At 47.2% G+C, this 25811-nt stretch overlaps 1 long non-coding RNA gene and 1 other non-coding gene across 2 annotated transcripts in view; both read right to left on the bottom strand.

The window, feature by feature from the left end:
- Positions 1-677: 677 nt before the first annotated feature.
- LOC104660093 overlaps positions 678-25811 on the bottom strand; it is a 51621-nt gene continuing 26487 nt past the window's right edge. Inside the window, exons 2-3 of the long non-coding RNA XR_747665.1 lie at positions 14751-14853; positions 678-1595 (exon numbers count right to left, since the gene is read on the bottom strand). This is a non-coding gene — a long non-coding RNA (uncharacterized LOC104660093). The remainder of the gene's footprint in view (positions 1596-14750; positions 14854-25811) is intronic.
- On the bottom strand, positions 11621-11727 carry LOC115899385. The gene has a single exon (XR_004059106.1). It is a non-coding gene; the product is annotated as a U6 spliceosomal RNA (small nuclear RNA).

The following is a 25811-nucleotide window of genomic DNA, read 5'->3' as shown; positions in this document are numbered from 1 at the left end:
GCACTGGTAGAGGAAAACACCTTACTGGAAATTGAAGTAGTTTACAACCCACAGACAACTTAAAATTAAGCTCCCTGAACATTCTATGTAACTTTCACTTTTACAGAGTCGACATTCATCACCTATCAGTCTTTTGACATTTGGTTATTTTCCCCATGTGTACCATGTTACTACCCTGGCCAGACTATGAATATATCACATGCAAATACTTGGCAGGCGCATCTTTTTATCTCTCATGGTTCCTAGCTCACACCTTGTCTAAAAGAAGGTCGATAAATATTTGTTGGTTTAAAAACAGACACAGGGCTGGGCACGGTGGCTCATGCCTATAATCCCAGCACTTTGGGAGGCCGAGGCGGGTGGATCACGAGGTCAGGAGATCAAGACCACAGTGAAACCCCATCTCTACTAAAAATACAAAAAATTAGCCGGGCGTGGTGGCGGGCACCTGTAGTCCCAGCTACTCAGGAGGCTGAGGCAGGAGAATGACCCTGGGAGGGTGGAGCTTGCAGTGAGCCGAGATCGTGCCAATGCACTCTAGCCTGGGTGACAAAGCGAGACTCCGTCTCAAAAAAACAAAAAACAAAACAAAACAACAACAACAAAATAACAGAGACAGAACAGGGGAAAGAAAATGAGGAGGGAAAAAACCCACACTTGAAGTGATAGCAATTATTGGTAATTTGCAACTGATGACTTCATAGTAAATTGCTATTCACCAATCGGTACCCTTTCAAAGACTAGTAAGTTGTTTAAAATGCAAAAATAATGTTAATTTTTGGCTTGGCTTTAGTTGGAGCTGGATCTGCAGTCAGAAATAACTGGCTTTGGGGCATGACCTCTAAATTATATTTTCCTTTATTAGCTCAGGGTGCTTTATGCTGAGCTGGAAGTGCCTGGGGTAGGTCCCTCTGTCAGCGGATTGATGCTTAGACTGAGAATCTGATGAAGACCAAGTACCCCTTGGTCAGCATGACTGCAAAGGCCAACTGAATGGTACCACTGCTTGGGGAACAACTCACTCAGGGTGGTGGGAGCTTGCAGTTAAAAATACAAGGGACACATTTGGTTTGGCATCAGGGGCTGGTCTCAGATGCAAGCCCCTGTCCAAACATGCCTCCATCCCCTGCTCATCGGACCCAGTGCCCAGGGTTAGAGAGGGCACCATTTGAGAGATTTGTGGCTTTGAGGCTCTAAAAGCCTGACATTCTTAAAGGTTCTTCCCATGCTGATGCCCTAATCCATTCCCAGTTTTGAAGCTAACCCAGCCTGGGAGAAGTAATTCATAAATAATTTGAAGCTGACACTTCAGAGGTGTTTTGATGGGAGTGGGACTTCATCTCTTTTTTCAGGAGGAGTTGAGACAGAAGAGGAGGTAGAGTCCCTGCAAGAGATAAAGATGTCTCTGAACATTCGTAGCTTTGGCTTAGGAAAATTCTGGCTCCTGTGGGGAAGAAATTGATCTTGTTTGTTCTTTTCTTTCTTCTTGGTTGAGTTCCCAGTGTGGATCTTGCAGGCGTTTTGTTCTTGGTGTCAGAACCACCCAGGCTTGGTCGTCGCTGGGTCTGGAACCTCCTACAGATTCCACTGCCTCCCTGCCACAGAGGAAAGTCATGATTGCCCCTTGCATAGACAGCAGGAGCTGGGTGTGGGGCTCAGGGAGATTCCTGCAGAGCCCTGCTGGGTGTCTGCTTCCCACTCCCTTCTTCGGGGTCCCAGTTAATGCCGCTATTGAGAAAAGACTGGAAGGAGGGGTTGGTGAGACTCAAAGCCTTGAAATCGGATCTGTGGTTGTTTTTCTCTAAAACCAAATGTATACCCACCCACTACCCGGCCAGCTGGTGCCCTTTCAGTCAGGGCCTAGTGACCCTGTAAGGAGTTGCTGCCAGTGGTGGAGCTGACTGAGGACATCCAGGCTCCATCCTGTTCGCCTGGCAAGTGTTCAGGCACCAGGCTCATGTTTAGACTCCACGCGAGCCCTCCATGGGCATGTGGAGCCTGGTCCTCAATTTCCCATTTAACTCCCTCCTGATTGTACAGGCTTTGCACACAGTGGGCCTTCCGTAAATGCTGCTGACAGACCGGGGAGGACTTGGGGGCTGGGAGGCTTCCTTTCATTTCCAGTGTTGAGGGGAGAGTATCAGAATCCTCATCTCTATCCTGAATTTCTCCAGTGTCTGCCAAGGAGCCAGGGTGGGCATAGCTGTCAGTCTGTTTCTAGCCATGTTGCCAACTGTCACACCCATCAGGGCAAAGAAGAACTTCCCTCAGCAGGATGTGTGTGGACAGCAGGTGACTGTCCTGCTCTGGGGCTGGCTTGAGCAACCCCCTGCCATCTAACCACAGGCTCTCTTGTGGCTTCCCTTGTCATCTGCCCCTCCTGACCATCTGGCCACCCCAACTTCTCCTGCCTAGTGGGAACGCTATCTGGTGGGTGGCAGCCTCTCCCTGCATGGAAGCTCCAGGCAAGAGGTAGGGGGAGCAGTGGGCTGAATTGTCAGGGTTCAAACAGTTGAGCAAACACCAGTTTGCTCAGGGGTTTCTGCTGCCCACCCGGGAGCCCCAGGGCAAGGGGACCAGGCAACGTGCAATCTGCTCTTACAGCCCCCATGCTTCCAGAGGCTTTCCAGGCTGAGAAAACACATTTGAATGTTACCTCATCTTGGAGTTCCAGCAGCTTCAACCTTGATGGTGTCTTCCTCGGTGTCATTCCTGGTACACGTAGAGGCTAACATTCACTGTGATCTTCCCGTGTGCCTGACACCATACCAAGAGCTTTCTGTGCACTATCTCACTCAATCTTCATAATAACTCTATAAGGGAGCTTCAGTTATCAATCCAGTTTCACTGACAAGCTAACTGAGGGCTGGAGAGGTTAAGTAACTTGTCTAGGATTGTGTAGCCAGTCTGTGGCAGAGCTAGGAGTCTAACGGAGGCATTATACTACTGTCTGATGTGCATGAGGACTGCTTTGTCCTGGATTAAAGTGTTTACATTTTACCAAATCTGGATCTTGTATCTATTCATCTAGCAGATGGGTCAGCTAACTATGCCCACAGGCCAAATCTAGCCATGGTATGGTCTCGTGGGTTTTTTTTGTTTTTTGTTTTTTTTTTTATTTTGAGACAGAGTCTTGCTCTGTCGCCAGGCTGGAGCGCAGTTGGTGCAATCTCAACTCACTGAAACCTCTGCCTCCTGGTTCAAGCGATTCTCCTGCCTCAACCTCCCAAGCAGCTGGGACTACAGGCATGAGACCCCACGCCCAGCTAATTTTTGTATTTTTGGTAGAGACAGGGTTTCACTGTGTCGGCCAGGATGGTCTCGATTTCTTGACCTTGTGATCTGCCCACCTCAGCCTCCCAAAGTGCTGGGATTGCAGGTGTGAGCCACTGCATCTAGTCCAGCTTTTTTTGGTTTTTGTTTTTTTTTTAGAATCAGGGTCTCACTTTGTTGACCAGGCTAGAGTACAGTGGTGTGATCACTGCTCACTGCAGCCTAAAATTCCCGTGCTCAAACAACCCTCCCATCTTAGCCTCCCAAGTAGATGGGACTACAGGCATGAGCCACCATGCCCAGCTATACCATAGTTAAAAAACAAACAAACAAAAAATGCGGGGTGTGGTGGCTCACGCCTGTAATCCCAGCACTTTGGGAGACCGAAGCGGGCGGATTGCGAGGTCAGGAGATCGAGACCATCCTGGCTAACAAGGTGAAACGCCATCTCTACTAAAAATACAAAAAATTAGCTGCGCATGGTCGCGCGTGCCTATAGTCCCAGCTACTAGGGAGGCTGAGGCAGGACAATGGCGTGAACCTGGGAGGTGGAGGTTGCAGTGAGCTGAGATTGTGCCACTGCACTCCAGCCTGGGTGACAAAGCGAGACTCTATCTCAAAAACAAACAAATAAACAAACAAACAAAAAAACCCAAAAAACAAAAAACAAAGAAGAAAATGTGACAGAGACAGTATTTGGCCCATAAAGCCTAAAATACTGACTATTTACTATCTGGGCCCTTACAGAAAGAGTTTGCTGACCGCTGAGTTAGCATGCCACAGTATCCTGTCCCACCAATACCATCCAGAGTAAGCCCCAGCACTGTATCTGCCAGCCTCCAATTCTCTTTGGACTCGGCTGCTTCCAAGAGTGCTCTGAACCATTAAAAACTCAATGAATACATTCAGTGCATAAAGACGGATGTGCCGGGAGGGATTTTCAAATCTTCAGTTGTACCTTTGAGTGTGTGTAAACCTCAGGCCGGTTGCCTGGCAGGTCAGCCTGTGGCATGGGTCTTGACTTTCCCGATTGTGAAATAAGGATGAGAAATCTTGGCCTTGGAATGGAGGGAAATAAAGAGGGGCATCTGACAGACTCTCAGAAAGGCACAGGCAGGGAACTCTGGAGGCTTCTTAGAAGGAAGAACCAGCTGGGCGCGGTGGCTAACGCCTGTAATCCCAGCACTATAGGAGGATGAGGCAGGCTGATCACCTGAGGTCAGGAGTTCGAGATCAGCCTGACCAACATGGAGAAACCCCGTCTCTACTAAAAATATAAAATTAGCTGGGGTGGTGGCAGGCGCCTTTAATCCCAGCTATTCAGGAGTCTGAGACAGGAGAATCGCTTGAACCGGGGAGGCGGAGGTTGCAGTGAGCCGAGATCGCACCATTGCACTCCAGCCTGGGCAACAAGAGCGAAACTCCATCTCAAAAAAAGAGAAAGAAGAACCAATATGAATCACAAGCAACATTATTACCTTAGCAAGTCTTTGAGCCCCCAGTTTAAATGTGTAAAGTAATCTGCTTAGGCTCAAGAAAATCTCTTTTCCCCTTTCACACTGGATGTATGAACACATGACCAGTAGAGGCCATGTAACTGAAAGGGTTTCCATGTCTCCCCTCTCTGCTCAGGTGGTGAGTTCCCTGAGGCCTGGTCTGGATCTTATGTTTTACTTGTGTCTTCTCTGTGCTCTTGCTACCACACTTAGCACCACACAGTGAGCAACTCCGCATAGTGATCTGCCTGAGTTACATGTTACAGAAGGGTCCTGACTGGAAACAGGCCTCCAGGAAGAGGGTCTAGAAAAGTAAGGGTCAGGCAGGGTGTGGTGGCTCATGCCTGTAATCCCAGCACTTTGGGACACCGAGGTGGATGGATCACTTGAACCCAGGAGTGCGAGACCAGTATGGGCAACATAGCAAGAACTTGCCTCTACAGAAAAAAGAGAAAAAAAAACTAGCTGGGTGTGGCAGCTCATGACTGTAATCACAGCACTTTGGGAGGCTGAGGCAAGAGGATAGATAGCTTGAGCCTGGGAGATGAGGCAGTTGGTGAGCCGTGTTCATGCTACTGCACTCCAGTCTGGGCAACATAAGAGACACTGTCTCAAAAAAATAAATAAAAAATAAAAGGCTAGGCATAGCCTATATTCCAGCACTTTTGGAGGCTGAGGCAGGCAGATCACTTGAGCCCAAGAGTTCAAGACCAGCCTGGGCAATATGGCGAGACCCTGTCTCTACAAAAAGTACAAAAATTAGCTGGACATGGTATGTGTGTCTGTAGTCCCAGCTACTTGGGAAGCTGAGATGGGAGGATCACTTGAGCCCAGGAAGCCAAGGCTGCAGTGAGCCATGATTGCACCACTACGCTCTAGCTTGGGTGACAGCAAGACCCTGTCTCAAAAAAAAAAAAAAAAAAAAAAGAGAAAAGAAAAGTAAGAGTCTTTTCTCTGCCCTCCCCCAGAACAATCTTGAGGCCCAGAGAGCAGGTGAGAGCTAGCTGAGGGGTCCTGGCACCTCAGGTGAGGGTGCTGGAGGCCCAGGCCCGACGGCCCAGGCACTCCCTCCCCCTCAGAGGCCCAGCTCTTCAGGCCCTGCCTGTATCCTCCACACCCAACCCTCTTCAGTCCTCCAGGAAACATCATGAGGGTTAATTATTTCTCAGGGCTGACTCAGACAGTGGTTTTCTGCCAAAACATTCTGTCAGCCAAGCACAGTCCTGCTGTTACTCCCGTGAGGGAGCCTTTGTAAGCTGTGTGAGGAGGAAACTCCGCAGCAGGGAAGCCCAAAGCCCCGTAGCCTGAGGTGGGGTCCTGCCTGATCCCGTCGGGTGGGGCTGGTTGCTGGGAGGGCGCCCTCCCCAGTGTGAGAAGCCGGCTCCAGAAAGCTCTCACTGGCAGGCTGCCTTTCCGCCAGTCCCTGTGGGGCAATGCTCGCTTTTCGTTTTGTTGATTGGAGATTGTGTCTCTGAATAGAGCTTAATGTCCTTTTGAAATTATCTGTTCTTTTTTTTTCTTTTCTTTCCTTTTTTTTTTTTTTTTTTTTTTTTTTTTGAGATGGAGTCTTGCTCTGTCGCCCAGGCTGGAGTGCAGTGGCTCTATCCCAGGGCTCACTGCAACCTCCGCCTCCTGGGTCCAAGCGATTCTCCTGCCTCAGCCTCTGCAGTAGCTGGGATTACAGGTGCCTGCCACCATGCCTGGCTAATTTTTGTATTTTAGTAGAGATGGGTTTCGCCATGTTGGCCAGGCTGGTCTCAAACGCCTGACCTCAAGCGATCCATCCGCTTCGGCATCCCAAAGTGCCGAGATTACAGGTGTGAGCCACTGCGCCTCGCCTTTTTCTTTCTTTCTTTTAAAAATTTCTCCTGCTTTCTCCATTTGGTTTAGATTGCTGCTGTGTTCCTAAATGCTGAAGGTGAATGACGGGGCGTCCGGAGGAGAGGGATGACCCTCAAACACAAACCATCTGCCTAGGAGGCCAAACTGGGGGAGAGTTGGGGGGGACATAGGAGGTCTCTTGCAGGAAGGAGGCCTAGGAGACCTTCTCTCTCATATCAGAGTGTAGGATGGGAGGGGCGAGCTCCAGGGACAGTGGGGAGCAGGGAAAGGACACCCACAATGAACCTGAGGGACTGGGATGGCCCTGAGTGGAGATTCAAAGAGGCTGAACTGTGCTTGAGACACCTGGGACCAGAAGCCAGGAGGGAGGAGGTAGAGAGAAGTAGAACAGGGTAGCCCTGTGAATTCACTGCATAGCCGCCATTAGCTTCACCTGCCCTCTGACCAGGCCGACACCAGCACCCCGGGCACCCCATGTGGGTAGGAAGGTGTGTGTGGTGCTGTGCAAACCCGATTATCCCCTGAGTAACCCATGCCGCGTCTACAGCTTCCTGCTGCTGCGCCAGAAGCTGTGTCCTCTTATGGAAAGAAGAGCACTTCTTCATATATAAGCAGCCAGGTGAAGGCAGGGCTATTCTTGCATGAGAAATGGTGATTATACAGATCAATTCCATCTCCTGGAGGAACCCCAAACAGTGGTAAATTACAGTTACAATTTTACCCTAAGCCCCATCTCCCCACCCCCCACAAAACAACAGACCCAACAACCACGTTTTGCAGCAAAAATATTTACCAGACAGTTACTATGTACAAGGAAGTATTTTATATATTATGTCATTTAATCTTCTCAAGGACCCTGTGATCTACCAATGAATGAACAGAGAGACAGAGAGGATAAAAGCTAGCCAGAAATCACAGGGCCAGAAGGGTATGAAAGCTAGGCCTTACGAGGCTGAGAATCCAGCAGGACTTGGCATCTGTTAAGTGTTCCATAAATCCTTGTTGAAGGAATAAATGGGTCTGCCAGGCTCCATGATCAGGGCTTGCCTACTACTCCCTAAGCCATAATTCCCATCCCTAGGATCTGGGTAAGTCAGGGCCTACAAATATGCCCCAGGGATGTTTTCTAAGATCCTGTTCTCATCTTTCTTCTGTGCTCTCCTCTCCCCAGCTGCCATCCTGTATCCCTTCCAAGAAGACATAGAATGGAGGAGTTAATTTGTTATTTGATGTACCAAGTATAGTATTTGAGTGCCTACCAATGGTGCCAAGCATTTTTCTAGATGCTAGGGTCATAGGAGTGAACAAAGCAGGATCACATTCTGAAGATCACATTCTAGCCAGGGTACAGACTTGGCTGAGAGATCAGTTCTGGCTGAACTGATGAGGGAGGATTGAGGTAAGAGCTCCGTGACTCCTCAGCTATGGGCTGCTGTGTGCACATGGGGGCAGGCACCAGCCCTCCCTCACCAATGATGTGCACTCTCGTCCTTGTGGTTGCAGAAGTGGTCTCAGCAGCTTTGCCTCTCTGCTGTCGCCCCTTCCCTGGCCATGATTTTCATCCCAGGATGGGCTCCTCAAAGTGTCTTTGCCACAGGATCTAGAATTGAGACTAAGAGAATCAGTCTGAGCTGAGCTCATGTTAAAAACTAGGAGGCCGGGTGTGGTGGCTCACGCCTATAATCCCAGCACTTTAGAGGCTGAGGCAGGCAGATCACGAGGTCAAGATGTTGAGACCATCCTGGCCAATATGGTGAAACCCTGTCTCTACTAAAAATACAAAAATTAGCCGGGCGTGGTGGCGGACACCTGTAGTCCCAGCTACTCGGGAGGCTGAGGCAGGAGAATCACTTGAACCCAGGAGGCAGAGGTTGAAGTGAGCCAAGATTGCGCCAGCTGCACTCCAGCCTGGTGACAGAGTGAGACCATCTCAAAAAACAAACAAACAAACAAACAAAACCAGGAGCTAAGGCATGGCCCTTATGTTTTACTTTTATTTATTTAAGTTCCTGGGTACATGTACAGGACGTGCAGGTTTGTTACACAGGTATACGTGTGCCATGGTGGTTTGCTGCACCTATCCACCCATCACCCAGGTGTTAAGCGCAGCATGCATTAGCTCTTCTCCCTAATGCTCTCTGCTCCCCTGCCTGCCCCCAACAGGCCCCCGTGAGTGTTGTTCCCCTCCCTGTGTCCATGTGTTCTCACTGTTCAGCTCCCACTTACTAGTGAGAACATACAGTGTTTGGTTTTCTGTTCCTGCATTAGTTTGCTGAGGATAATGGCTTCCAGCTTCATCCATGTCCCTGCAAAGGACATGATCTTGTTCCTTTTTATGGCTGCATAGTATTCCATGGTGTATATGTGCCACATTTTCTTTCTTTCTTTTTTCTTTTTTTGTTTGAGATGGAGTCTTGCTCTGTCGCCCAGGCTGGAATGAATGCAGTGGTGCGATCTCAGCTCGCTGCAACCTCCACCTCCCAGGATTTTTTTTTTTTTTTTTTTTTTTTTTTTTTTTTTTTTTGAGACGGAGTCTCGCTGTGTCACCCAGGCTGGAGTGCAGTGGCTGGATCTCAGTTCACTGCAAGCTCCGCCTCCCGGGTTTACGCCATTCTCCTGCCTCAGCCTCCCGAATAGCTGGGACTACAGGCACCCGCCACCTCGCCCAGCTAGTTTTTTGTATTTTTTTTAGTAGAGATGGGGTTTCATCGTGTTAGCCAGGATGGTCTCGATCTCCTGACCTCGTGATCTGCCCGTCTTGGCCTCCCAAAGTGCTGGGATTACAGGCTTGAGCCACCGCGCCCGGCCAACCTCCCAGGTTTAAGCAATTCCCCTGCCTGTCAGCCTCCGGAGTAGCTGGGACTACAGGCATGCACCACCACACTCCACTAATTTTTATATTTTTAGTAGAGATGGGTTTCACCATGTTGGCCAGGCTGGTCTCGAACTCCTGACCTCAGGTGATCTGCCTGCCTCAACCTCCCAAAGTGCTGGGATTAAAGGCATGAGCCACCATGCCCAGCTGCCACATTTTCTTTATCCAGTCTATCATTGATGGGCATTTGGGTTGATTCCATATCTTTGCTATTGTGAATAGTGCTGCAATGGACATATGTGTGTTTGTATCTTTTTTTTTTTTTTTTTTTTGAGATGGAGTCTCGCTCTGTCCCGCCGGCTGGAGTGCAGTGGTGCGATCTCGGCTCACTGCAAGCTCCGCCTCCTGGGATCATGCCATTCTCCTGCCTCAGCCTCCTGAATAGCTGGGACTACAGGCGCCCACCACCGCGCCCGGCTAATTTTTTGTATTTTTAGTAGAGACGGGGTTTCACCGTCGTCTCAATCTCCTGACCTTGTTATCCGCCCGCCTCGGCCTCCCAAAGTGTTGGGATTACAGGCGTGAGCCACCGCGCCCGGGCTGTATCTTTATAATAGAATGATTTATATTCCTTTGGGTATATACCCAGTAATGGGATTGCTGGGTCAAATGGTATTTCTGGTTCTAAATCTTTGAGGAATTGCCACACTGTCTTCCACAATGGTTGAACTAATTTACATTCCCACCAACAGTGTAATAGCTTTCTTATTTCTTCACAACCTCGCCAGCAGCTGTTGTTTCTTTTTTTAAATTTCATTTTATTGAAACAGAGTCTCACTCTGTCACCTAGGCTGGAGTGCAGTGGCATGATCTTGGTTCACTGCAAACTCTGCCTCCCAGGTTCAAGCAATTCACCTGCCCCAGCCTCCTGAGTAGCTGGGGTTACAGGTGTGTGCCATGATTCCCAGCTAATTTTTGTGTTTTTAGTGGAGACAGGGTTTCACCATGTTGGTCAGGCTGGCCTCGAACTCCTGACCTCAAGTGATCTGCCCACCTTGGCCTCCCAAAGTGCTGGGATTACAGGTGTGAGCCACCATGCCCGGCCTATCTGTTGTCTCTTGACTTTTTAATAATTGGCATTCTGACTGACGTGAGATGGTATCTCATTGTGGTTTTCATTTGCATTTCTCTCTCTCTCTTTTTTGTTTTTGAGATGGAGTTTCGCTTTTGTTGCCCAGGCTGGAGTGCAATGGCATGATCTCGGCTCACCACAACCTCCGCCTCCCAGGTTCTAGCGATTCTCCTGTCTTAGCCTCCCAAACAGCTGGGATTATAGGCGCCTGGCACCATGCCCAGCTAATTTTGTATTTTTGGTAGAGATGGGGTTTCTCCATGTTGGTCAGGCTGGTCTCGAACTCCTGACCTCAGATGATCCGCCTGACTCAGCCTCACAAAGTGCTGGGGTTACAGGCATAAGCCACCGCACCTGGCCTTTCATTTGCATTTCTCTAATGATCTGCGATGTTGAGCTTTTTTTCCCACGTTTGTTGGTCACATGTATATCTTTTTTTGAGAAGTTATTTTTATTTATTTTTTAGGGACACAGTCTCCCTCTGTTTCCCAGGCTGGAGTGCAGTGGCACCATCATGGCTTGCTACAGCCTCAAGCTTCAGGACTCAAGCGATTCTCCCATCTTTGTCTCGTGAGTAGCTAGGACTACAGGCACGTGGCACCACGAGCGGGTAACTTTTCTATTTTTGGTAGAGATAGGATCTTATGTTACCCAGGCTGGCCTCAAGTGATCCTCCTACCTCAGTCTCTGAAAGTGCTGGGATAACAGATGAGCCACTGTGCCTGGCCTTTTACATATTATTTATTTATCTTTTTTTAATTAAAAAATTTTTTATTGGTCAGACATGGTGGCTGACACCTGTAATCCCAGCACCCTGGGAGGCTGATGTGGGTAATCATGAGGTCAAGAGATCAAGATCATCCCGGCCAACATGATGAAACCCATCTCTATTAAAAATACAAAAATTAGCTGGGCTTGGTGGCAGGCGCCTGTAGTCCCAGTTGCTTGGGAGGCTGAGGCAGGAGAATCGCTTGAACCTGGGAGGCGGAGGTTCCAGTGAGCTGAGATCGCACCACTACACTCCAGCCTGGTGACAAAATAAGACTCTGTTTCAAACAAAACAAAACAAAACAAAACAAAAAACACAAAAAAACCTTTTTTATGCAGGGGCCATGCTAATCTCCTCTGTATTGTTCCAATTTTAGTATATATGCTGCCAAAGCGAGCACTATTTATTTATTGATGTATTTATTTATGGAGCCAGAGTCTCATTCTGTTGCCCAGGCTGGAGTACAATGGCATGATCTTAGCTCACTGCAACCTCCACCTCCCAGGTTCAAGCGATTCTCCTGCCTCAGCCTCTCGAGTAGCTGGGATTACAGGCACCCACCACCACGCCTAGCTAATTTTGTATTTTTAGTAGAGACGGAGTTTCACCATGTTGGCCAGGCTGGTCTCAAATTCCTGACCTCGGGTGATCCACCTGCCTCAGCCTCCCATAGTGCTGAGAATACAGGCGTGAGCCACTGCACCTGGCCGCGAGCACTATTTATTCATTATCATGTGGACTGGGGACTCCTGATACCTTCTAGTTTATGACTTTGATATCTTCCTTCGACATTGCTGCTTTCCTGCCACTGGATGCAAAAAGAAAATCCTTACCTGTCCTCTGACTTTTCCTTTTTTGCTTAAGCTGGCTTTAGTTGGTTTCTGTTACTTATGATCAAATACAGTCTCATCTTTCTTTTTTTTTTTGGGGGGGGGGACGGAATCTCGTTCTGTTGCCCAGGCTGGAGTGCAGTGGCGTGATCTCGGCTCACTGCAACCTCCACCTCCCAGGTTCAAGCAATTCTCCTGCCTCAGCCTCCCGAGTAGCATGTGCCACCACGCCCAGCTAATTTTTAGTAATTTTAGTAGATACGGGGTTTCACTGTGTTAACCAGGCTGGTCTTGATCTCCTGACCTTGTGATCCACCCACCTCAGCCTCCCAAAGTGTTGGGATTACAGGCGTGAGCCACCGCGCCTGGCCAGTCTTATCTTGAATGTAAACAAAAACTTAGAACTTGGGTTTAGGGCAGAAGCAGCAGACCTAGAGCTGCCTGGATCTGATCAGATCCTTGAGTGACAAAGTCAAACAGGTTCCCTAGAGACCACTGATCACTGGGGAAATTCCCTTGCCCTGCACCGCCTCTCTGCCAAGACCAAGGCCTAGGACCACATACTGACTGTGCAAACCCACCTGGATACAACCCGTCTGAATTTTCCCCAAATCTCTCTTGGTACGTAATCAGACTTCCTGATCTACACGAATTTTTTTTTTCGTTACTCCAGACCCTAGGAGGGAGTAAAGTTTGTGGTAAAAGAAAAGAAGGAAAAATACAAACTACCTTCTAAACCGTAGGTACGGTAATGGAGTGGCTACCAGTATTGATCATGGCAAGATCATTGCAAGTTTAGCAAGAATCAGCTGCTGGGTCATAGCCTATTTGGAAGGACAACTGTAGTCCATTAAAAAAGATTGTATATCATCCACAGAAAGCTCTTCATTTGGCTACTTTACGTCTGACTGGCTCTTACTTGCCCTACAGGCCCCAGTTTTTTCTTGCAAGCCTTCTACAAGACTAGGTTAGGGAACTCCTCTGTTAGAGCACTTCCTCACAGCGCACAGCTCACCGTGTTTGTTTTAGAGATAGGGTCTCACTCCGTTGCCCAAGCTGGAGTGCAGTGGTGTGATCATAGTTCACTGCAGTGCTGAACTTCTGGGCTCCAGTGATCCTCTTGCCTCAGCCTCCCAAGTGGCTGGGACTCCAGGCACATGCCACTGCACCTGGCTAACTTTTTTTAAAAAAAAAATTCTTGCAGAGACGGGATCTCACTGTGTTGCCCAGGATGGTCTCAAACTCCTGGCCTCAAGCAATCTGCCTGCCTTGGCCTTCCAAAGTGTTGGGATTACAGGTGTGAGCCACTGCACCCAGCCATCTCACTCTATTTAAATTGCCATCTCACTCTATTAAAATACTGTAACTGTCCTGAGCGTAGACCCGAGTGTGTATAGCGTGGTACCTGGTGTGCGGTAGGTGTTCAATATACACGTTCCACAAAAAATAGAATTCAGGAATTAATTTAGTATTACCTAAAAAGTCTCCACACCTACCCTTCTACAGGTGATCATGTAACTTGTGCACACACTATCAGGAAGACTTAGGTATGTGCCTTTAGGAGGTAGGTAGAGCAGACAGGGCTCAGGTGACCTTGACTAGCTAGAAATTCCAGCTGCCTCTATCAAACAGAATCTGTCACTTAGGATTAAGTTAGATTTTATACAACAGAAAGCAAGGTTTATCCTCTTATGTAAAAGAATTCCAGGGGACTTCAGTCCTGGGCAGGAATGGTGGCTCCATGAAGTTAGCAGGAACCCAAGCTGCTTCTAGCTTTCTGCAGCACCATCCTTAGTGCTGACTTCCATCCCCAAGGCTACCTCATGGTTTAAAAGGGCAGTGGCATGCCAGCCATCACATCTGCATTCCAGGCAGCAGGACAAAGGGAGAGGGACAAGTGAAGCAACAAAAGGTTGGCCCTGTGAGTCAGCTTGCTCTCAGTAGACTTCTTGAAATTTTTACATACAATATTCCCTTATATCCCAGTGGCCAGGAACGCTTGGAAATGTAGATGTTAGCTGGACACTTTGCTCCATATAAACTTGGAGTTTTATAATTAAGAGGGAAACAGATATTATGCAACAAGCTGCAGTCTCTCCCCTAATCCCCAAGCAAAACTGTCAGGAAGGACCCTCTCTTATTTTGGTAAAAAATCAGTCAGTCTATAAGCAGCTCCGCTTTGCTCTGCATCTCAGTTCTCACTGATACAAGGACTAGTCATCAGTACTTTTTTCTCTATGTAAAGAACTACAATGGCTGGGCGCAGTGGCTCACGCCTGTAATCCCGGCACTTTGGGAGGCCAAGGCGGGTGGATCACTTGAGGTCAGGAGTTTGGGACCAGCTTGGCCAACATGGTGAAACCCCATCTCTACTAAATATACAAAAATTAGCCAGGTGTGGTGGCGCATGCCTGTAGTCACAGCTACTCGAGAGGCTGAATCCCTTGAATTCAGGAGGCAGAGGTTGCAGTGAGACGAGATTGCACTACACTCCAACCTCGGTGACACAGCGAGATGCCATCTCAAAAAAAAAAAAAAAAAAAAAGAACTACACGAGAAGGGTCCTCTCCCTTGCTCTGTTTCTTGAACTTACCACTCGCACTCATTACTAGATGGGACCACATGAAGAGTTCAGTGCAGAACTGCAGAAAGGCTCTTCAGCACGTGGGCGTCTCTCACAGGGCCGGATGATTGAGCTGAAATGAGCTGACAGTCATGTTGACTATAAGGCAGTGCATTAGGGGCCCTGCTGTAGCAGTGATAGCCTGGATGCCCTGCATCCAGGGCAGGAAATGCTCTGAGAACACATAGGCCTGGGCACTGGTCTTCAGGACCACGTGAAAGAGGAAGGACCCCATTCCTTCACCCTCATCCTCCAAGGCAGGTAGTACCCAATAGCTATGCCTACAGCATCTTCCCCATAGGTATGGGCAGAAGACCCCACTCCCTTGAACTCTCTAGTTAGTGCTTTTTCAAACTGCAGCTTGATTTTTTCTTAAATGGGAAGTGTCTGAATGTAGGACAACTGTGGGAAAGGAAGCATGGGAGAGTAATGATGAGCTTGGGTTGCAATCCTGGCCTTGCCCATTGTTTTCTGTGTTACGTTGCTAACTTGTTTCACTCCCCCCAAGTGTCTATTTCATGAGGTAAAATAGGAATGGTAATGACACCCCCCTTGCCGAGCTGCTCAGAGGATTAAACAAGATAATGTAGGTGAATGCAGTTAGCATAGTGCCTGGGGTACAGTGGGTACTCGATAAAAGAGAAAATAAAATGGAGATAGATGGCAAAAGCCATTGTGAAGACTCAACCCCTAAACAAAGCTTCCTCTGAAATTACAGAAATTTGCAACCCTGGCATCTTGGCTGGAATCCCAGGATAAGATGGGCATTTACAGCAGTAAAGCCAGCCACAGCCCAGGACACCAGGCCCCAGAGGCCAGGGGCTCCTCCCCACCAGAGAGCTGCCGAGCTCAGGAAACTGGTTCACATTTTGTCCTGGGGACACTGCACTTGGAAAAACATTATTGATTACATGGTTCAGGTTGCAAAGGGAGGAAGAAAGATTGAATTTCATCACATAAAGCACTTATGCCTACTGTACTTTCTCTTTAGAGAGGCACTTGGCAATCATTTTCATTAGTGTCTCTTCTTAAAACAATCTCAAAGATAGCTTATCCCCATTTTATAAAGGCAGAACGTAGGAGAAATAACTGGCTGAAGAGCATGTGGCAGGGTGGCAAAAGTCAGAGTTTATGATCTCCAAATTTCTGGCGTATTGCTTAACTAACTAAGCTTCAGCAATCCACTCCACAAATGCCTGGCGGGGGCCTCTCAGTCATATACTTATTGCTCAAATCAGTCACTCATGATCACCAGAAAAATGCAGACATGTAAATCTAGGCTACATGATTCATTTTTCTTAGCAGCTTAGGACAGGAGGTGAAAAGTGACTTTTCCAACCATATCACAAGTGGGTCTGCATCTAGCAAGTCCTGAAACAGGGATGTTGGAACTATTCCAGGATATATGTCACACCATAGAGCTCTGGATGCTTACAAGCAATGAAGATGGGGTGGGGGCAGTGAAATAGTCAGCTCCTACGCTAAGTGCAGCCCTCCTCACCAGGGCTGTAGACAGGCTGCCCCCTCACCTGAGGAACATGTGTTTGATCACGGCAGCATCACAACCTGTCCCTGATACCAAAAGGAGAAACACTCTTGTCCTGTGCCCTCTTGGATGGATCGTTTTTCAGAGAACAGGACGTTTAGTGAGTTTGTCTCAAACTGCACAGAGAACATGGTGAACCTACTAGGGCTGATTGCTGTGGGAAATTAAGAAGACAGGGATAATGGCTTTTCCTCAGTTGCTAAAGCCAGCACGTACCTGAAATGAGCCCCAAAGCTCAGGTCTGACTTAATGCCTTTCTTGTCTTGGGAAGAGGGTTTATCAGATTCCAAAGAATGCATTTCAGTTATCTTTGTTTCCAATACTGAAGCAGCTCCCTCTGCTCACTGAGGCAGAGCCCTTTCTATCTCTTTTTCAGAAAAATCCCAAGGAACAATTGTTTTGGATTACTTAGTGGACTCAGCGTGGAAACTGCTTGTGTGGCCCAGCTAGGTAGGGGCGTTCAGACAAGGAGACCTGACCTGGAGCTTCTGGGATGATTCCAAGGTATTGCATGAATGCGTCTGCTGTGTGTTCGTTAACTGCTGGGGAGAAAACTCTGAGCCATCTACTCTCAGTTTTCAAGACAGGCTTCAGCAGGCAAGCAGCTTGTTGGGAGGCGTCCTTAGTCAGCTGGGAAAGTAAGGCTGATGCGCTGTCCGACCTCAGCGAGGCATGTGTCATACTCTTTCTGTTCTCTGGCACTCTCTGGCTCTTCCTAAGGCCTTTTCTCAACCAGGCACATTATGTGATGTAGACAGCAAGCAGGATGGGAGGCTGGCAGTCCCCAGAGCGGAGCTCGCAGTGGCCACTTAGACTACCTCATATCACACCGTTGGCTTCCAAGCCCAGATGTAGGTGCTTGTCCCTCCCGTTGGGATCTTGCCAAATCTTTTGTAACATTTTAAAACAGCCATTGAAGTGCCAGATGACAAAATTTTCCTTGGAGATTGAGAAATTCTGATTGGGATGATGGCAGCATTCTGGAATTTATGTCAGATTTGCTTCCCAGGGGCCGGAAGCAAGGAGGTCAAGACTCCAGGTCCCCATCCCAGTTTAACCAAAGAACCACTACTTTTTTTCTTTCCTTTTCTTTTCTTTTTTTTCTCAGACAGAGTCTTGCTTTGTCACCCATGCTGGAGTGTAGTGGTGCAATCTTGGCTCCTGCAACCTCCACCTCCCAGGTTCAAGCTATTCTTTTGCCTCAGCCGCCGGAGTGGCTGGATACAGGTGTGTGCCACAATGCCTGGCTAATTTTTGTAGTTTTAGTAGAGATGGGGTTTTACCATGTGGCGAGGCTGGTCTTGAACTCCTGGCCTCAAGTGAACTGCCCAGTTTGGCCTCCTAAAGTGCTGGAACAACAGGCATGAGCCAGTGCACCCAGGCCCCTACATTTTTTTTTTTTTTTTTTTTTTTTGAGATGAGATCTTGCTCTGTTGCTCAGGCTAGAGTGCAGTGGCATGATCATAGCTCACTGCAGCCTCAAACTCCTGGGCTTAAGAGATCCTCCAGGGCCAGGCACGGTGGCTCATGCCTGTAATCCCAGCACTTTGGGAGGCCGAGGTGGGCGGATCACGAGGTCAGGAGATCGAGACCATCCTGGCTAACATGGTAAAACCCCGTCTCTACTAAAATACAAAAAAATTAGCCTGGTGTGGTGGTGGGTGCCTGTAGTCCTGGGTGCTCTGGAGGCTGAGGAGGAGAATGGCGTGAACCTGGGAGGTGGAGCTTGCAGTGAGCCGAGATTGCGCCACTGCACTCCAGCCTGGGCGACAGAGCAAGACTCCGTCTCAAAAAAAAAAAGAGATCCTCTGTAATCCCAGCACTTTGGGAGGCCAAGGTGGGCAGATCATTTGAAGTCAGGAGTTCGAGACCAGCCTGGCCAACATGGTGAAACCCCATCTCTACTAAAAATAGAAAAATTAGCTGAGCGTGGTAGCGCATGTCTGTAATCCCAGCTACTTGAGAGGCTGAGGCAGGAGAATTGCTTGAACCTGGGAGGCGGAGGTTGCAGTGAGCCGAGATCGCATCTCTGCACTCCAGCCTGGGCAAAAGACTGAGATTCCATCTCAAAAAACAAGAGATCCTCCTGGCTCAGCCTCCTGAGTAGCTGGGACTACAGGTGTGTGTACCATGACACCCAGCTAATTTTTGTATTTTTTGTAGAGACAGAGTCTTGCTATATTGTCCAGGTTGGTCTTGAACTCCTAGCCTTAAGAAATCATCCCACCTCCGCCTCCCAAAGCGCTAGGATTACAGGCATGAGCTACTACACCTGGCCTTTCTTTTTGGTTTTACATACTGAAGTTAGGCACAGATTTCAATTGAAAGAGGGTTTTGTTGCTTTAAAAGTGTTTTAAAAGCCCTGCCTTGCATTATCCTTATCCCCTCCATTAGTAGCTATACAGAATTTTAAAAGAGAAAAAATCAGAAAGGGAAAGGTAAGTTATTCCTTGGGTATGCAGAAAAGCCACAGCTGTCGTTTGGGCCTCAGCAGGGCATCTGTGCAGGTGTCTGCGCATTAGCAGCACCATCTGCTTGGTTGTCTCTCAAAGGAAGAAGAATCCTGGCCTGATGAACTCCTCAAGCTCTCTTCTTTGGGAAATAGGAAGATCACAATTTGAAATCTTAATCCAAGGTAATAATTGAATATATAAGCACCCTACATAATCCACAGCTTAAAAATGTGAAATTAAGTCATGAATTGCTTTCAAATGTAGCAGGTATCTTCTAGCCTCTTCCAGTCCTGAAAGGCACCACCAAATGCAGCCTCAGAGTCAAGCCCCCAAATAAATACATGCTAATAAGGCTGATTTTCCCTTTTCACTCTTCTCCTGGGCAGTATGAACCTTTGACTAGAGAGAGCCAGAAAGGAGCATCTCAACCCACTTAGGTGGTGGCCTCTTTTAAAGTGAAACGTGAAGCCAGGGCTCCAAACCGTCACTGTCCTGAGAGTTCCCAGGAAGGCTTTTGTGTGGTAACCTGGATGCCCGTCCAAATGGCCTTGGCTGGTCCCATCCCTCACTCTAGCTCCCTAAGGGTCCTGCTGCTATCAATTGACTGTGAACATTTCCTTTCACTGCCTTTTGCAAACTGCTGGGTGAGTGCCAAGTAGTAGCTTTGCAGGGTTCATTCACCCCAGGGCTGGGAGCTTTTCAGCAGTGTAGGCAGGTTATGTGTTTCAAATCAGCATAGTAGGGCAGAGTGATTTGGAAGCCATTTCATTTTTCAGTTCATCAAACTCCTACTCACTGGGAATCTCTAAACCAGCGATACGAAACCTTTCTGGAGTTGTGACACCCTGTTGTCACTCATTTTATTTCATCAAACACCCACCCCTCTTAAAAATACCATGAGGCATGTATTTATTTTTAAGATGAAAATGAATTAAAATTGGAAAATTACCTAAGAATTTTCTGGCACTCTAGCAAAAAAGGAGATCTACCAGAGGTGTTTGGAAGTCAGGATCTTCACTAAGAATCATCACTCTACACAGGGAAGACATTTGACTGAATTGGGAAGTAGGAAGAATTTGTCCTTGCTCCTCCCCTCTCCCACGATCTAATTCCCTCCCTGCCCGCACATTCCCTCCCCAGGCATCCAGGCACTCACACTACCCCATATCTCCCTCCATGGTACCTCACGCAGAACTGGCCCTTACCACCCACATCCCCCAGCCCTGCTCTGCAACTGTTTCCTCTCAGTGCTCCTGTTAACATACCTGATGCCCACTCCTTCTGCAGGTAGCCCCTGTAGGTTAGTTGTTTCTTTAGAAAGGAGTAACAACTTCTATTTTCTTTTTTTTGAGATGGAGTCTCTCTCTGTTGCCCAGGCTGGAGTGCAATGGCACGATCTTGGCTCACTGCAACCTCTGCCTCCTGGGTTTAAGTGATTCTCCTGCCTCAGCCTCCCGAGTAGCTGGGATTATGGGTGTGGGCCACCATGCTTAGCTACGTTTTTTGTATTTTTAGTAGAGACGGGGTTTCACCATGCTGGCCAGGCTGGTCTCGAACTCCTGACCTCAAGTGATCTGCCCGCCTCAGCCTCCCAAAGTGCTGGGATTACAGGTGTGAGCCACCCCGCCCAGCCTAGGAGTAACAACTTCTAAGTTCATTTTCAGCACAAAAATTTTAGTAGAGTTAACCTTGATGATAATGCCTTAAAGTCTTAATCCCTCCAAGGGATATTTGTATTTTTTTTAATCCCTAGAATGCTCAGCAGAAGGGATATTTGTAATGTAACTAGAGACAATATCATACACAAAATAATTAATTTCCAATGGAATTTCAATGGGTAACAGAAAGGAAGTGTGGGAGGTTGGTCCATTCTGCCTTCTGGTAATGGCCCCCTCGCTGTGCAAGTATTCTCTTTGGGATAATATAAAAGACACTGGGACTGGGCGTGGTGGCTCATGCCTGTAATCCCAGCATTTTAGGAGGTTGAAGCGGGCAGATCACCCGAAGTCAGGAGTTCAAGACCAGCCTGGCCAACGTGGTGAAACCACGCCTCTACTAAAAATACAAAAATTAGCCAGGTGTGGTGGTGTGCACCTGTAATCCCAGTGACCCAGGATACTGAGGCATGAGAATAGCTTGAACCTGGGAGGCAGAGGCTACAGTGAGCTGAGATTGCGCCACTGCTCTCCAGCCTAGGCAACAAAGCAAGGCTCTGTCAAAAAAAAAAAAGACATTGCATAAGAGTCAGTGACCTGGATCTATTTCTGACTTAATCCAATTCAACCAATATTTACGAAACCCCTCCTATATGCCTGGAATTCGGCTACGCCTTCGGTATCCAAGATGAATAAGACACATTCCATGTCCTTAGTGAAATCCCAGTCTATCAGGAGGCATCTGATACCTACTGAATGTTTCTCTAGCAATTAGGCAAAATGCTATGGGAACACAGTAGAGAGGATGACTGATTCTATCTGGAGAAAACTGCAGAGAATTAATATTTGCATTGGCCTTTGAGGATGAGAAGGAGTTCAGCAGGCTGGGAAAGGGAGGAGAAAGAGAGGTCAGTGGGGAAAAAAACCACCAGAACAAAAGCACAGGGAGGTGACTGCTGGGGAAGTCCAAGTATCTGGAGGACAAGAAGGGAAGTAGCGGGGATGAAACTGAAAAGCAAGGCTAGGGTCAGATTTTGGAAAAGCTTTCACTGCCTTACTAAGGAATGGAAGAATCAGCTGCAGACGATGGAGCCATCAGAAGGTTTTGAAACCTCCATAGACATATTCTGGAGATCGCCACCTTCTCTCAGGCAAAAGACAATGGAGGCTCCATCCGGGGTTATAAGGAGAATGGAAAGGAAAGACACTGAGGATAGGATACATGCAAATAATTGGCTCCTTCGATGTTGGAGTTAAAGGAGAAGGAGAAGTCATAGGTTTCTTGCTTAGGCTTGCTAAGTAACGGCGATGCCACTAACTGAAGATAGGGATGATAGGAACAAGGGTCCATGGGAAAGAACAATGAGCTCAATTTTAGGCCTGTTGGCTTAAGAGACCAAGGGCTAGTATGAAGATGGTTTTGATGTTGCTACAGAGGATTCTTCTCTCGTTTATGTTTTTGGTCTTCTTAACAAGACACTAAGTGCTTGTCTGAGCCGGGCACACATCCATCTCAACGATGTCTCTTCTCCCATTTCTGTCATTTCTTCCATCAGACAGGATGGTGAGAGTGTAGACAAAGTTTAAACAAGAGTCCTGGGACTGCTGCTGCTATTAAGCAGAGGCCAAGTCACATGGAAGCTTCTGGAAGCTCAGGTTCTCACTTGTATACAGATCTGCTTCTTTGCGTTCTAGATGTTAAACTCCTCACCTTCCATTCATCTTTTGTTTTCAATTTATCTTTCTCAAATAATATCCTTGCTTGAGGAACTAATCATTTTCCCAAAGAGAACCTGTGACTTCTTCCTTGCTCATTTCAGCAAGAACATCGTTGAGTGAAAACCTATAACTAGAACTCTGTTGTGGAGATAAAGTAGTTCAGGAAATGTTTGTATCATTAGGAGTTCATCTCAGAAACTCTAAAAATGTGCACGCTCTTTGAGCTAGTAACCCTACTTTTTAGGATTTATCCTAGAGGAATACTGGACAAGTGGACAAATATGTATGTACAATATTGGCACTCTTTTTTTTTGAGACAGGGTCTCACTGTGTTATCAGGGTGGAATCCAATGGCATGATCATGGCTCACTGCAGACTTGACCTCCTGGGCTCCAGCGATCCTCCCACCTCAGCCTCCTGAGTAGCTGAGACTACAGGTGTACACCACCACACAAGGCTAATTTAAAAAATTTTTGTAAATACGGGGTCTCAGTACATTGCCCAGGCTGAGCTCAAACTCCTGAGCTCAAGCAATTCTCCTGCCTTGGCCTCCCAAAGTGTTGGGATTATAAGTATGAACCACTGAACCTAGCCTCAATATTGTCACTCTTGCTTATTGTAGTAAAAAACTAAGAAATAAAAGTCCACAAATTAGAGATTCACTAAATTACTTAAAATGATCCATATAATGACATTTAATAAAAATTAACTCATTAAAAATGACCGTGTAAACTGGGCACAGTGGCGCATGCCTGTAATCCCAGCACTTTGGGAGGCCAAGGAGGGAGGATCACCTGAGGCTGGAGTTCAAGACCAGCCTGGGCAGCATAGCAAGTCCCTGTCTCTACAAAAGTTGTTTTTAAAAAAATGACAATGTAGATTAACATTTATTGACAACTGGAAAGTTAGAAAGACATTCAAGATTTATTACTGGAAAAGAATAGATTATGTAAATTTATTACACAAAACATTTAATGAAAAGATCTGAAAACCAAAATTGGCAAAATGTAAGTAACAATTATCTGAGAGGACAGTGGAAGGAATTTCTATTGGTTTAATTATTGTTCTTTCTGCTGTCATTACCTCCTAATTTTTTTTTTTTCTTTTTTTTTGAGATGGAGGTTCACTCTTGTTGCCCAGGCTAGAGTGCAATGGTGTGATCTCAGCTCACTGAAACCTCTGCCTCCCAGGATCAAGTGATTCTTCTGCCTCAGCCTCCCGAGTAGCTGGGATTACAGACATGTGCCACCATGCCTGGCTAATTTTGTATTTTTAGTAGAGACGGGGTTTCTCCATGTTGGTCGGGCTGGTCTCAAACTCCCGACCTCAGGTGATCCGCCTGCCTCAGTCTCCCAAAGTGCTGGGATTACAGGTGTGAGCCACCGCACCCGGCCTCCTAATCTTTTTTTTTTTTTTTTTTTGCGATGGAGATGGGGGAGTGGAGAGGGGTTATCTCTATGTTGCCCACGCTGGCCTTGAACTCCTGGGCTCAAGCAATCCTCCTGCATAACTGGGACTACAGACAGGCCCCACTGTACTGGCCTATTTCCTAATCTTTTTACAACAACTATGTATTACTGGTATAAAGAAATATCTGGCTAGGCGCAGTGGCTCACACCTGTAATCACAACACTTCAGGAGGCCGAGGCAGGAGGATTACCTGAGGTCGGGAGTTCAAGACCAGCCTGACCAACATGGAGAAACCCAGTCTCTACTAAAAATACAAAAATTAGTCAGATGTGGTAGTGGGTGCCCGTAATCCCAGCTACTTGGAAGGCTGAGGCAAGAGAATCGCTTGAACCTGCGAGGCGGAGATTGCGGTGAGCTGAGATCACACCATTGCACTCCAGCCTGGGCAATAGGAGTGAAACTCCATCTCAAAAAAAAAAAAGAAAAGAAAAGAAATATCTGGCTGGGCGCAGTGGTTCATGCCTGTAATCTCAGCACTTTAGGAGGCCAAGGCGGGTGGATTGCTTGAGGTCAGGAGTTCGAGACCAGCCTGGCTAACATGGTGAAACCCCATCTCTACTAAAAATACAAAAATTAGCCGGGTGTGGTGGCACATGCCTATAGTCCCAGCTACTTGGGAGGCTGAGGCACGAGAATCACTTGAACCCAGGAGGCAGAGGTTGCAGTGAGCCGGGATCACACTACTGCACTCCAGCCTGGGCAACAGAGTGAGACTCCATCTCAAAAAAAAAAAAAGAAAAGAAAAATATCTATGCTTCTTTCAGATGTGCTGGGGTCAGTTTATCAGCTGTGCTCCCAGACAGGGCTAGGTTGAGGAGCAAAGGAAGAACAGGAAAGCCCTCCAACAGTCGCTAAATTGAAAATTATGGCCCTGGAAGTATATTTTATGAAGGGACCTCCCACCCCTTTCAATGCACACTCTGGGGGATTCTTCGGAATGAGACACTCTTAGGTCATAGCTACATGGAGAGTCACACAGAAGGTCCAATGATCACACCTTCCTATATTGCCCCTAGCTTTTCTAAAATCTTAGCTCTTCCACAGTCTCTCAGAAAAATCACCCAAGATCTAATTTCTTACCCTAAAATTATTGTTATTTTAAAATTCAACCTAGCTCTGTGCAGTCTACCTTCTAAACTGGGTCTATTGCAGCAAGAGATGAATATTCCTGATGAGAGGGGTCAGGTGAAGGCGATCAAGTCTGAGAGTGATAAACACCAGCAGAAGCCAAAGGGGTGGCTGGAAGATAGACCTGTACAACATGGTCAAATCTAACTGGTAATCATACATATGGAAAATAAAATGGTATCATTCTCACTATGCAGTGGGAGGCGGTTGGGAGAGAAAGATAAGACCCAGTGTTGGTAATGATGCAGGAAATGGACCTTCTCCTGTGTTGCTGACAAAAGTGGGAACGACTATAACCTTTCCGTAGAGCGTTGGCAAGAGGCATCCAAAGCTATACACATGTGCATACCGTTTGACCCAGGTTGTCTAAGCCCAGAAATTCATCTTAAGGAAATAATCAGAAATGTGATTATATGCTTACCTGTAAGAATATTCATCTGGGCCAAGAGAAGTGGCTCAAACACTTTGGGAGACCGAGGTGGGCAGATTACCTGAGGTCAGGAGTTTGAGACTAGCCTAGCCAACATAAAAAAAAAAAAAAAAAAAAAAAAAAAAAAAAAAAAAAAAGAATATTCATCTACTTTATAACTGACATTTTAAACAATAGAAGTAAAATCAATATAATAGAAAAATTTGAGAAAAACTTAGTTCCATCAATAGGGAATTGGTTAAAAAAAAAAAAGTAAGAGCTCAGGTTCTAGATTCTAAGCTCAAATCACAACTTGCTATCTGAATGAACCTAAGCAAATTCCCTGACTTTTATTTTTCAAGACAAGGTCTTGTTCTGTCCCCAGGCTGGAGTGCAGCGGTGCGATCACAGCTCACTGCAGCCTTGACCTCCTGAGTCAAGCAATCCTCCCACCTCAGTTTCCCTAGTAGCTAGGACTACAGGCATGTACCACCATGCCTGGATATTTTTTGTAGAGACAGGGTTTCGCCATGTTTCTCAGGCTGGTCTGGAATTCCTGGGCTCAAGCAATTCTGCCTTGGCTTCCCAAAGTGCTGCCTAATTTTCCTCATCTGTAAAATGGATCACAATAATAATACCTTCTCCTAACCA

This window comes from Rhinopithecus roxellana, chromosome 8, assembly GCF_007565055.1.
Source record: "Rhinopithecus roxellana isolate Shanxi Qingling chromosome 8, ASM756505v1, whole genome shotgun sequence".
NCBI lineage: Eukaryota > Metazoa > Chordata > Mammalia > Primates > Cercopithecidae > Rhinopithecus > Rhinopithecus roxellana.
Note: the sequence above shows the minus strand (reverse complement) of the source record. Positions and strands in the feature narration are given on the sequence as shown.